Here is a 14,733-nt window from a genome sequence, read left to right as displayed (position 1 = left end):
TTTAGCAACACCATTTTTTTAAAAAAAGTTGACACGTTCTTTTATCATCTTTTGTATGATGTTTGATGTAAATAAATTCAAATAGAGTTAAGTGTGTAATCTAAAACTAATTCAGTTTTTCCATAGCGTAGCATATCAGCTGAGATGCCAAAAACTAGTTTGGCAGAAAAGAAAGCATAACCGTACAGTATTCCAAAAATTTTGATAATATACAGGGCAATCAAATTAGATTCGACGAAATCTCAAGGCATGCAAATAAACTCAACCAAAGATGAAAGCTCAATACCTAAAGTGGTAATTAGCCCGTAATGATACCCGCCAGAATATCAGTCTTACCTCGTGCATAATTAGTGTAAACTAAGCGGATGGCATCAAGCCATCCGTCGAGTGATTCCCATGAGTCGGCTACCTGAAAGAGAGCACAAAAATACTCACTAAAGTACATGTATATGTTGCTAAGATTGCATCCAAAGGATAAACATGGGCATATCTACCTAACAATTATCAGGTTTTCCATATGTATGAAAGAAAATCATTCATTCAGTAAGATTTACGTGGACATTTTTAGAACGAAAATCAAGAGCGTAATACTTACCAAGTAAACGGGACCAGAGGCGGTATCAATGCAGAGGCCTGCACCTGGTGGTAAAGTCAGATCAGCGCATGCTGATACAGAAACAATATCTGGAATCTCAACTCTTATAGCCTTTTGTCGATATCTGTTACATCTATAGTTCTTCCAGAGAGGCTTCGAGAAACTTGTTTGTGATCAACTCTGATGACCTGCTCAATTGGAAAAGGGAAGAGACGAAGAAGGCGAAATAAAATGAAAATCCCAACAGATGTGGCCTTTAACTAGTCTAAGTTACATTGACCAAAGCAATCAAACAGAAAAGATAAACAAGCAGCACAGAGTAGAGATCAAACAGTATAATTCATTCCAAATTCAAAAGGAACTTACAGAAGTCGAAAACATAATTGCAAATATTAATGATTAACATCTGTTTGAAGAAATTAATCTCCATTATGGGAAAAAATGAAACTTAAGTAATTGAATTTCCTACTGAATAAGTTTCTTTACCTGTTGAAGAGCTTCATGATTTAAAAAAAACTCCGTTCTCTTCCAATCACTATGAGGAGCAATTGAATTTCCCGCTGGTGGTGCAGTAAGATATCCATCTTTAAGATGGGGTAAAGGCAACTGTCAAAATTTAATTTTAGTTAGACATGATATAAAATGTATTGTGCAACTAATTCAATTAAGAATAAACAGAGTGATGACGCCACAATCATTTGCTCTGTAACCACTCAATAGTTCTCTTAACCAGGTCAGCCTTCTTGTTTAAACAAGAAATGACAAATTGAGAAAATTAATCTTCCAAAGAAACAGACAAGCTCAAAAATGAAGAGGGTTAAAGCAAACGATAACAGTAGCTTGCCATTGCCTTTTAAATTATTATGTTTCTACCGATTTGAACATAAGAGCACCCCCCCAAGGTATTGCTAGGCCATATTAGTATGCTATGTTTGGGTACATGAATTTAGAATTTTGGATTGCATCTGCTATATATATTGTGAGAATTAATTGCATACATTATGTATAAATTAATTAAGATTCAATATTTTTTTTTTATAGGAATAGAAGGCCTCAATAAAACCCCCTTCGTGATTAACGGAACTTAAAAATAGCCCCTTAATCCGCACAAGGAGGAAAAGAGTGCCCTAGGATTTCATTAAACTCAATTATAACAAAGTAATACAAACTAATCTCCCTCAAGATTCAATATTATATTTTATACTTGGAATATATAAGAGCATGAATTTAAAAATCACACACCTCTATAGGAACTTTAAATTCACATGGCATTTTTAACTCGAAATTTCCAATCATAACCTAAAGGTTTTCACAGTTTAAGTGCCGTTGCTAAAGTTGTGATAAAAAAGAAATGAACATTGTCAGGGTCAGTACGGACAGACAATCATTGAGTAGCCTCACATCCATGCCAAAGGAATATTATTTGAAAAAGTATTGAATTAGGCTTGTAGCTCTTTATACTGAAAAGATATCTTGCATCAAAACAACAGTTTCTAGTGCAGCTCAAAGAGTCAGTTGTGGCACACGGATAATGGTAGTTAAAAACAGCACTGAAGGCCGACGTGAAAGAACTGTAGAACTTCAAGGATTACACCAAAATACTCCTATAATATTCAAATAATCCTGGAAAGGTGCTAGAGATCGTTCTCATCTAAAACATTGCTTATGGAAGACTCGATCAATTTAGAAAAAGCAAACCGAAGGAAAATGGTGAAAGATTAAACACTGACCATTGAACGGACAAGCCTCAAGGCACTGCTATAAACCTGTATGTTTTGAAAACATTAAATAGATAATATACACAAAACAAGGATGAGAATCAAATTAAATTTAAATTTAGTAGAAAATTATTAACATTAGTTTTCTTTAATACACTTTATATTTACAAAAAGTCCAATTCATGCAACAAAATTTCATTAGCCAATAATTGTGCCACATGGATGGTCTGTCATACAGTAAACCTCTGCAGTCCAAACTCCAGAACAACACACAGATCTCTTACCGAGTAATTTGGTTTCAGTGCATGAGCAGCAGCAATGTATATAGCAGACTGGCTATACAGCTCCTTTGGGGAGCCTGTTCTTAAGGTATCCTCAGCTAGTCCATACTGCATTTGAAAATAAGATATTTCAAGTTACAGATCGATGCTTCACTTGCATGAAATGTTCACATAATGAGGTCATTATCTAATCTCATTAATAGCACAAAGAAATGTATCACAGGTGAGAATAGGATCATGTCGTCCGGTTTAAGAACTAGTGCAATGGCCAAAAAACTCACCAAAACAGTTCCAAGGTTGTATATTGCTCGATGGAAATCATATTGCAACTGTATTGCTGCACGGAACTGCATTAGAAATAAAGAGTACTGTAAGAATACATATGCAATGAGAGCTTATTCTTTTAGGACTACTCAGATATCAAATTACTTTGCTGCTAGTTACTACAGTCATCTGAGCACCCTGATAGTTCCAAATGACTTTTGTACCTTACTAATTGCAGTCCTCACAATTTTTTGCTTCTCTCGACCTGGAACAATTGCACTGAGTTCCTAAAATTTACATGAGAAGGCATGAAAGTAAGCATAGTATTCAAAGACCCCATAGAAGTAAACTTAGAAATTTGAAAGTTATGGAGACAAATGAAGTTGATTATAATATCAACATCACTAAAACATAGTTCACCTGAAGAGCCAGTCCCCAATTGTTTAGTGCCTGAAAGAGATATAAGAATCCTCAAAATCAGTAACAGGTAGAATAAAGTGAAAGGCGGAGTTATTCTAGTTAGCAAAACTGCGAGACTAAAAGAAATATTCAACTTAGCAAAATTTCAAGACTAAAAGAAACAGTTATTTCAAACATACCTGGGGGCTATTCCAGTTGAGTTGGACAGCTTTTTCATAGTTTTTTGTTGCCTGAAAAACCATAACAGTAAGAAGGCCAACGACTTCCATGCAGCACTACCGCAAGGACAACATTTTTCAAAACTAAATTCTAGAGCGACTACATACTAAAATTTCACAGCAAAAACACTTCCATTGTTCTTGGGCCTTACTCAAATGGATTGTATAACAGCATGCAGCTAACATGAAACATAAACAGGAATAAGATCTTATCCACTCATGGAAAAGGCATTCCATGACAAGAATATAAGATTTGCCTACAAAGGGTTTTCATTACCCGTATAAAAGTCTAGCATGACTAAAATACCAAAAGTACATATTAAGAACCTGCTCCCAGAGTTCTTCAGCCTCTTTGGTCCGACCACGCATTTTTGCTCGATCAGATATTGCTATTGCCCAGTTGTAGAAAGCCTGTCGAGCAACGATATTGCATCAAAATTATAGGAATGAATATCAGTAAAAAGTATATTATACAGATTCATCCATATGTGGGTATATATATGCATTATACAGCTCTACAGTTATTTCTGTTGTCTCTCCAGTTTCTTATCTGGATTATGCATTCTGAGCAGTCCTCGTATACACAAATTCTCAGTGAGTTGAACAAGAACACGTACATCATGAAGTGTTGAGCAGAGACGAGTAGCCTCGTCATACTTTTTACAAGCCTCCTCTAGCAAGGCATCTTTAGAAGGTGAAGTAGAATCTGGACTAACATTATCTGCACTTTCCTGCAAGCCAAATAAGAACCACATGGACATCATGAGAAATCTGTAACCTTTTGCAGCATTTACGATATATTCAAATTGACAAAGTTAAGAAGGCTGTTCTAGGAGTATAAGAATAAGGCATGCTATATTATTTTGAAGGACATTAAGATAACGAAATCAAAATGAACCATTATCTCAAACCTGAAGAACCAATGCCCAATTGTAAAGAGCATCATAATCTTCTGGGTTTCTCTCTAGTGCAGTAGCATACCTACAAAATTTGACTGAAAATTAATAATATAGAATAGCAGACTCTAAAGAAGCAAAAAACATATCAAGCTCAATAATAATTAGTGTAAAAAGTGTATAAAACAAGATTATAATTATAGTACCTCCTAGCAGCATATATAAGAATCCGTTGGCGAGACCTGCCTTCCTCATCAGTACCAGTGACACTATTTATCAACTCCATTGCAGCATTGTTTTGGTAGGATTGTCGTTGCGAGCTTTCTTGACTGAAGTATATATAATGATGGATTAGAAAATGATAGCATTGACAAGCAGAAGAAACAAGATTATATTTTCTCCAACACGACCAAGAAACTTTTACTGCATGAATGGCGGCACATGAAAAATAATATAAACTGAATTCTATAAAGTGCAAGATCCCAAAATCCAGAATTCCTTCATCACAGAAAGTAATATACAGTTAAAGCCAAACTTGAAATTCAGAACTAACTGAAATGCTCCAATACAGCAAAACCTATATGATTGCATCTAAAGTTCAAAGATTTTGAGTTTCTAACAATTAGGTTCAAGAGAAATGAAGAGCGTGATCGGAGAACAGTTGCTTATCCATAATCCATACAATAAATGAAACGAACTCCTAGTCTAACAGGAAGAGTACGCCTTAATTGCATCTAGTAGTTTGCCAATAGATATTCAAGAATCAAAGTACTCTGAATTCTCTATTCAGGATTTAAAAGAGAAACAGCCTAATTTTAGGCCCAGCTGAAACTTGAATAATTCTCCACATTTAATTAAGGATACGAATTAACAGAGAATTCCAAAGATCCAGAGGTTTCTACATTCAAATCTCGTTAAATCCAGTAACAAATTGAAGAGAGCATTTTTTTAATCAACCGAGACTCGAAATGGATGAGAAAAGAAAGGTACCTGTAAGGAGAACCTGCATCGTCTTCGTCGCTTTTCAATTCACTTATCAATTCTCTCATCGTGAAAGTCCGGTTCTCTTCATCTTTACGCAGTGCCGGACGATCAAATTGGTCGGTGGATGCTTGTTTAGCAGTTTCATTCGATTGGATCGAGCTCTCTGTGTCCTTTTCCGGCTCCGGCTTCGGCTCGGCATCAGTTACCACCGGTTCCGGTTTCGGTTTCAATTCCTCATCCGGTTTCGTTTCCGGTCGAAGTTCAGGTTGAGATTCCACTTTCACTTCCGATTCCGGTTCGGGTTGAGGTTGGAAACCATTCTGAAGTTCGGATCCCTGAGTCTTTTCGGACATAGCGTTGAACGAGAGATTTCCGTGCTACGCCAAAACGGAATAGAAGAAGATCTGAAAGCTAGCTCAAGAGAGAGAAAATAAAATAAAAAATAATAGTGTCCCGAAGCTCGAGTGATTATAAAGGGTGTTAAAAATTATTCGATTTAAATCATCCGATTCGTTGATCCGATCAAAAAAAATTGAGTATTCGAATCGAGCTCGGATCACAAAATTAAATTTTTTTTTTGGATACCTGAAACTTACGGTACCCAGTTACATTTATTCTTTTTATATATAATAATATTACATATTTAATTCTTAATAATTTTATATATTAAATTAAACTAATAAAATTTAAAAAAACCTCTCACGAAAAAACCACTTTTAAATTATATATTTGGATATGGATTATGTTATTCGAAAATTTAGATTTTTGTATGTTTTTTAATTGATAAATTGGGTATTCGATTACTCGAATTATGAGTACTATAAAATTCGGGTACCTAATTACTGTATACCCACAACCTCCAGGTCAGAGCACTGGTTGACAATAAACTACTAGAAGACCCAGATACACGAAACTTCAGGTACCCGAAAACCTGAATACTCGGATTTGAACACCCCTAATTCTACAATAAAACCCCTTATTATAAGTCTAAGAAAAGATGCGGCCTAAAATTTTATAAAACGTCATAATATTTTAGTTTGAGCGAACATAAAATATTAATTTTTATTTTATTTTTTAGGTGCAAATCTTCTTTGTAATATTTTATGTTGCAACCGAAAATATTATTATTTTCATAATATTTTAAGTTGCAATTGAAAATATTAAAAAATATCATCTTTGAGATTGTGCGCCTCCTAAAATGTTATGTTGTTTATAACATTTTAGATTACATTTTATAATATTTTAGATTGTGTCTTTCTTTAACCTTATATTAGGGGGAAGTTTTACCGTGCGACAGACTTAATATACGACTAAGAAAATGCACTATCGGTTTTGTTATTATTTTTTAATAAAACCGGTAAAAAATTACCTAAAACATTATTATTTTTATAAAAAACATTAATGTTTTTTAATATTTCCGGTAAAATGCCCAATAATAACAAAATCAGTAGAAAAAATAATTTTTTTGGTAGTGCTTTACCAGATATGTTAACAAAATCGGTAAACCGCCCAATAATAACAAAACCGGTAGAAATAATAATGTTTCCGGTAATTTTTTACCGGTTTTGTTAAAAAAAATAATAACAAAACCGGTAGCGTCTTTCCTTAGCCATATATTAAGGCTGTCGCACGTGAGACTTTCTCTAAGCAAGTTCTACCGTGCGGCAGCCTTAATATACGACTAAAGAAAGACGCTACTAGTTTTATTATTATTTTTTAACAAAACCAATAAAAAATTTACTTAAAACATTATTATTTATACCTAAACATATTTACCGCACCGGAGAACTCCCTCTAAAACTTTGGTAAAAAGTCACAAAAAAAATTACTTCAACCGAGCAGTATTTGTACGACTGATATATTGCATTTTTATTTTAATCATCAAATTATATTTTTGACATATATATATGCTGATAGTAATATTTGGATTGGGGTTTCTTTGATTGTCTATTCTTTTTAATTTTTTTTAAAGAAAACATAATTCGATATTTTAGCCATTAATAGCATCAGAAAATAATATGTCCGAGATATAATCAGGAGAATCCATATCTTAGAAAACAGGAGACGACAGAGTTAAAGCAAATTGAGATAAGAAATGTGAAGCCAAATTTGCCGATCTCCTGATGATTTTCACGTGAAGATGTCCATGCTCCTTCAATAACCGACATGCTTCCACCAAATGATAATGCTTCCACCAAATGATAACCCACCTTTGACATACGCAGTTGCGTGGTGTAAAGTTGTCGGACAACATTCGCAACATCACTCTTAATGTGTATCCGAGGATGGTTCAATTCAATCGCTAAGCGCAGCCCATAAATTATGGCAAAAGCTTCCGCCACCATTGCATCGGAAATCGTTGGGAGAGGGATAGCTCGACTAGCAATAACCAAACCATAACTGTTCCTGACAACTATCCCCACTGCTACTTTGTGTTGTACAGGAGAGCAGGCAGCGTCAACTTTGATCTTTATAGTGTCTACTGGAGGTTTACGCCATTTATTCGTCGTAGTGGCCGGTGTCTTTGTCTCCTTCCCAAATAACACCATCGCCATGTTGTATGAAGTAAGCAGAGCCTTGCTTGAAATTACCACTTGCCAATCTGGTAGCAACCGTCCTTCATGGACTTGAATATTGCGTCGATGCCACACCTGATACAATACCACCAACAATAATCGAAAACCATTCACTGAAAGCAACGATGATAAGAGGGATAACCAATCTCCACAAGAAGAATATGGCGCAAAGACAACAGAAGCATTTATTCCAATAGCAGTACAGATGGGGAGGGTGGCGGTACAGTCACGAAAAGCATGTAAACCAGGGAATCGACCATCATTTGCTTGGCAAGGCATCTTAAAAGCCATGCTTGCTCTAAAGGACAATTTTCATTGGCGGATTGACCATGACAGTAACGTCCGAATGCTTGCAGACATTTGGGGAGGATCTCATCCGGTTTGGTAAACGGCCTCTTATGTTGACAATGCTAGCAGCCCTATTCGATGTGGTGAATTCAAGATTCCAAACTCAGCACAATAGGATGTTGTTAGAGTGCAAGCGGTCTTCAATCCAAAAGATGCAAGTAGAATCCTGCAATGTGCTATCGCCTCCGTTCAGCAAGAGGCCCGTATATGGAGTAGTCATTCATCGGGGATCTATTCGATACGTTCAGGGTATTTTTATTTAATGCGTCAAGAGTAAGTTCCTATGTCGGTGTCACCTCTATGGTTGTTTCTTTCACGCCTGGCCGTTCCTCCTAAGGTTCGGATTTTTGGTTGGAGATTAGTTAATGATGTGTTACTAATTGGGAGTCGGCTTCAGTTGGTTGGATTATCGAATGGTTGCTGTCCTCTGTGCAGACTCGGTACAGAAACTGCCAAGTTGAGCAGATAGGATATCCCCATGTGCAAAATATTTGGCCCCAAGCACTCTTGCCAATAAACAGTTCGGAGAATTGATGCACCGTCATACCTGCTTACCGAGAAAGGCAATGTTAAACTGACGGAGTTTCGAAACCCAAGACCGCCAAGACGTTTCGGTTGACAAATATTCTTCCATGCAAGCAGCGACCATCATCTTTCATTGGGACTGCTTGCCCACCAATACGACCATCCTCTCTCACTGAGGACCATGATTCCATATTGAAGGAAACATTCTCTTATTTCCAGAATGCTTACGCTCTTCCTCGCCCAATTCAACGGTTGGCTTTTATCTGCAAACAGTCGAGCCCCCCAAACGTTTTGAACTTTTGATGCAAACTCTGGTTTATCTTTCCAGCATTCTTCAAACCGGAAACAATCCTCACGAAGGAGCATATGCATTGGTAAACCATGAGCAGTATCCAGGAAAAAAAAAGCAATGGTCCGACGTGGTCATGAATTCACTTATCACTGTGCAACCAAGGTGAAGAGAGAACCAAGCTGAACTTCCCACGAATCGATCCAGCCTTTCACAAATACCAGTAGTACTCGAGCCACCTTTAAACCAAGTGTACCACCCCCTTCGGGGGCGAATGTCCCATAAATCATTCCGATCTAGACAGTTTCGAAAAGTTTGCATATCAGTACGTGAGCGTCGTCGACCTCCCAATTTCTCCGACTCGATAAGAATTTCGTTAAAGTCTCCACCAACTACCCATGATAAGGAGGAGCGAGGGCGTAGGTTGTCCAATAACGACCAAGTAGAAGAATGGAGACGTCGATCGCTATACCCACGAAGACCGATAAACCGAATAGCCTCCTCATTGGCAGTTATCAGCGAATCAATATGATTGTGGGAGTAAGACAACAGGTCTACAGTTACTAAAGATGACCAATACAAAATTAAACCAGAATACTCAGACGAGCTTGGAACAAATATACAACCAACCATATTCGGAAGAACTCTCGATGATTCCACCTGAGCGCCTTGAAGCTTAGATTCACAGAGGAACACCCCATCAAGAACTTTACGAGCAATTAATTGCTCTAGAGATTGAACTGTCCAGGCGTTCCCAAGCCCCGCCATTACATCAGGAGTAGAGGAGGATATGTTGACACCCGAAGAGGGTTTGGGAAGCTCAGACGGGCGAGTAAAAAATGAGGTAGATAATAAACCTATCTTTTTTTTTTATTTTGACGAAAGATTTTATATTGATTTTTGGTGTTAATATCAAGTAGGTTGATCAATTAAATAGATATTATAGTCTAATAACGGATTTGATATTGACAGATTATGTTGATCTACTAATAGTTGTGTCGAGGAAAAATGATTAGTCAAAGAATAAGACAATTCGGAGTTTGTGATTGGCGGAGAAGGATCCTTCAAAGAACTCATATTTCTATGGAAACTTCAATCTTCAACGAAGTTGTTTGTGAAAAAGATACAAATGAGGTATAAAAAATTATTCGAATGATCTGAAAAATGTCATAAAGTGACTTGATTCAAAATTTACACAAAAACCTTTCTTACATTTAATGGGTCATTTACATGGAAACATCGTAATGATTGATTTTCAAATCGCTGGAAGCTTGAATATGTGAAATTTTGAGTTTAGTGCAACGAAAGGGCATGACATTTCGATTGTCGGAGATGTGTTATTTCTCCGATTATTTAAGAGAAATTTAGGGTAAAAGTCCCAACCTTGGTGACTTGATACTTAGGGTTAAAGTTATTCAAACCCTAATCTAAATTTTGGGTTTTTTTTGTTCCACTAATTATTTAGCTTAATACAGCCATAACGAAATATTTTGGGATCTACAGTAAATATTATAGTGCATGGTAAACTCGTCACACTCAAATGACGAGTTTATCTAAATAATATTTTTTATTCAAACTCGTCACGTTGAAGTGATGAATTCTAATAAAATATTTTTTAGATTTTTGTCGCGTCAAAATGATAACTTTCAATAAAAATATATTTTATTGAAATTTGTCATGCCGATGTGACGAGTTTCATGTCACTGTAACAAATATCATAGTTCCCAAAATAAAAGATTTGGTGCCGTATTAGGCTAAGCCTACGGTACTGGACCAAAATTGCCCTAAATTTTGAGCATGTTGTAGTATGATTCAGTTTCTCCTATTGACATTTTTTACCAACTCAACGAAATCCTTGTTGTCAGTCCAATATGGAAACCACTTGAACAGGAGGGGACCCCAACTAGAGTCTGCCTCCTTGATCAACACTAGATTATGGTATGATAGACTCCTTGGGAGGGCGGATAATGCCACACTTGGAAATCGACAAAGCACCTCCAATGATAACATAAACCTATCAAGTCTGTTTACTGAGGCTATGACATCTCCTCGAATCCATGTAAATGTGCTTCCTACTAACAGTAGTTCTATCAAATCATAAGATTGGATGAAGTCTTTGAAAACCCTAATCACATTTGAATCAAGTGCACCCCCTTTTTCTCCTCCTCAGATCTCACGGTATTAAAATCCCCTCTATTGATGATCACTAATCCAATATCATTGATAATATTCTTTAGAGAGCTAAAAAATTCTCTCATATCACTTTGATCATTCGAGGCATAGACATTGATGAACCCCACCTGTAGGTTAGTTATATGTAGACGACCCTCTAACACAACCACCCTTCTCTAGACTCTTCTCCGCTCGACTATGAGAAAATTTGAATCCCACAACATTAGAAGTCCACCCGAGGCTTTATTAGAAAAGTTAATTTGGGGGGCTGGGGAAGTTTAAATTAGGGGAGCCAAATTCGGTGGGTTGGCACCGAATTCGATGCAATTATTATTTTTTGGGGTTAATTATATTTTAGCCACTGTACACTTTAGGATATTTATAAGATTAGTCCCTAAGCTTCAACTATAAATACCCTTACACATTTAGCTTCAAAATCATCCCAAATCATTTCTTTCTCCCAATACTAGAGAGCTTTCTTGTGAGTAGTGAGTGTTTTGTAAACACCTGTAAATTTTCTCTCTTAGTAAAAGATATGCAACAGTCCGGAGACGTAGGCATAATTGGCTTAACTCCGTTATCAATTTCGGGTATTATATTTCCGCTTTTATTTCGCATTCTCACTAATATGGTTATAGGGAAATTACTCATACTTGATTTATTTCCTAACATTTTGTCAATTTTTTGCGAGGTTACTATTCATGTGAATAGTGAATTTCATGAATAGTAAAAAAATTATCGGCGATACGATTTTGTCGACGGAGGTGTTCTAATACACGACGGTTCACAGAAATTGTCAGAAACGATCCAAACGAAGCCAGATTTGAGTGGGAGTGATGGCTGCAGATGAAGAGAATGTGAAAATTGAGAAGTTCGATTGTGCGGACTTTGGCTTTTGGAAGATGCAGATTGAAGATTTTCTGTACCAGAAAAATCTATATCAACCTCTATTAGGAAAGTAACCAGAGGGCATGAAGAATGAAGACTGGACTCTTTTCGACAGACAAGCCCTCGGAGTTATCCGTCTGACGTTGTCCCGAAATGTTTCTTTCAACATAGCAAAGGAAAAGACCACGGCGAGTCTTATGGCGGCTCTCTCCAATATGTATGAGAAGTCATCATCCTCAAACAAAGTTCACTTGATGAGGAGATTATTCAATTTGCGGATGACGGAAGGGGCATCAGTGGCTCAACACCTAAATGAACTCAACACAATCACAACCCAGTTGAGTTCCGTGGAAATTGAATTCGATGATGAAGTTTGAGCTTTAATTCTCTTATCATCTCTACCAGACAATTGGAATGCTACTGTTACAGCAGTCGATAGCTCGTCGGGAAACAACAAATTAAAATTCGACGATGTTCGGGATCTAGTATTGAGTGAAGAAATTGGACGGAGAAAATCGAGTGAAGCATCAACCTCCTCAGATTTGCACACGGATTCTAGAGGGAGAACTTCATAAAGAAATTCAAATCGTGGCAGATCCAAATCCAGAAGGGGAAAATCAAGAACGAGAAAGAAAGATTATACCTGTTATATTTGTGGCAAGAAGGGTCACTTTAAAAGAGATTGTCAAGCACTGAAGAAAGATACCGACGCACAGAAATCTGCCAACATGATAGAGGAGACATGTGATGCCATGATTTTAAGCGTCAACAGTCCGATTGAATCATGGATCTTGGATTCAGGGGCATCTTTCCACTCCACCCCATGCCAAGAAATCATTAAGAACTATGTCAGTGGTGATTTTGGGAAGGTTCATCTAGCTGATGATGAAACCTTGAAGATTGTCGGAAAAGGAGACATCTGATTAAAGCTGTCAAACCAGACCACCTGGAAGCTGAAAGGAGTGAGACATATTCATGGCCTCAAAAGAAATCTGATTTCTGTTGGATAACTTGATGGAGAATGATATTGTACAACATTTTCAGGCTGTGAATGAAAGATTACCAAAGGAGCACTCGTTATTGCTCTTGGTAAGAAGACTAATACTCTCTATGTAACCTCAAATTTAGAGAATATCATTGTAGTATCAGATGCTGATAGAAAATCAAACCTATGGCACCAAAGGCTTGGCCATATGAGCGAGAAAGGGATGAAGACGCTTTTGTCAAAAGGGAAGTTGCCGGATCTAAAGAATGTAGATGTCGGACTATGTGAGGATTGCATCTTTGGCAAACAAAAGAAAGTCAGTTTTGCAAAGATTGGCAAGACACCCAAGGTAGAAAAGTTAGAGTTGGTTCATACTGATGTATGGGACCATCTCTAGTTCCATCTCTTGCAGGCTCATTATATTATGTCACATTCATCTATGATTCTACGAGGAAGGTGTGGGTTTATTTTTTGAAGAATAAATCAGAAGTCTTTGATACCTTCAGAAAATGGAAGGCCATGGTGGAAAATGAGATTGGTTTGAAAGTCAAGCGGTTGAGGTATGATAATGGAGGAGAGTACAGAAATAGTAGATTCAGAGATTTCTACGCAAACAATAGGATCAAGATGGAGACAACAGTTCCCATGACACCACAACAGAATGGCGTAGTAGAGCGCATGAACAGAACTTTGAATGAATGTGTCAGAAGCATGAGGATACATGCCGGATTGCCCAAATTGCTATGGGCTGAAGCTATCAACACTGCAGCTTACTTGATCAACCATGGGCCCTCAGGTTTTTTGGATGGTGGAATACTAGAGGAAGTTTGGAGCAAGAAAGAAATAAACCTTTCACACTTAAGAGTGTTTGGTTGTATTTCTTATGTACACATAAATTCTGCTAAAAGAAGTAAACTTGATGCTAAGTCCAACAAATGTGCCTTTGTTGGTTATGGCGATGATGAGTTCGGTTACCAATTTTGGGACTACGAAAATCGAAAGATCATCAGAAACAGAGATGTCATTTTCAATGAGAATGTGATGTACAAAGACAGGTCGACTGTAGAATCAAGTAGTTCCGATACCGAAGTTGAAACAAAGGAATTTGTTGAGTTCGAGGAGATTTCTTGAAATGATGTTCATATCAGACCAGAAGCAGGTCAAGAAGAACCAGGTACACCGGAACTAAGACGCTCCTCCAGAATTCCTAAACCAACCCAGCGTTATTCGCCTTCTTTGCACTACTTGTTGTTGACTGACAATGGTGAACCAGAATGCTATGATAAAGCAATGCAGGTGGAGGATTCAGTCAAGTGAGAGTCTCCCATGAAAGATGAGATGGACTCGCTTATGTCAAATCTGAAGTGGGAATTAGCTGAATTTCCACCAGGCAAGAAAGCACTCCACAACAAGTGGATTTACAAGATCAAAGAAGAGCACGATGGGAGAAAACGCTTCAAAGCAAGATTGGTTGTCAAAGGTTTTCAACAAAAAGAAGGTATTGACTACAATGAAATTTTCTCTCCAATCGTAAAACTATCTACAATCAGAATGGTGTTGAAAATTATAGCTGT

At 37.1% G+C, this 14,733-nt stretch overlaps 1 pseudogene; it reads right to left on the bottom strand.

Annotated features, from left to right (window-relative positions):
* Positions 1–207: 207 nt before the first annotated feature.
* LOC120214296 lies at positions 208–5,823 on the bottom strand (annotated as a pseudogene).
* Positions 5,824–14,733: the final 8,910 nt, after the last annotated feature.

The sequence above is a fragment of the Hibiscus syriacus genome, unplaced genomic scaffold (assembly GCF_006381635.1).
Source record: "Hibiscus syriacus cultivar Baekdansim isolate YM2019G1 unplaced genomic scaffold, ASM638163v2 tig00110057_pilon, whole genome shotgun sequence".
NCBI classification, from domain to species: domain Eukaryota; kingdom Viridiplantae; phylum Streptophyta; class Magnoliopsida; order Malvales; family Malvaceae; genus Hibiscus; species Hibiscus syriacus.
The sequence above is the reverse complement of the archived record's forward strand: the minus strand, read 5'-3'. Positions and strand labels throughout refer to the sequence as shown.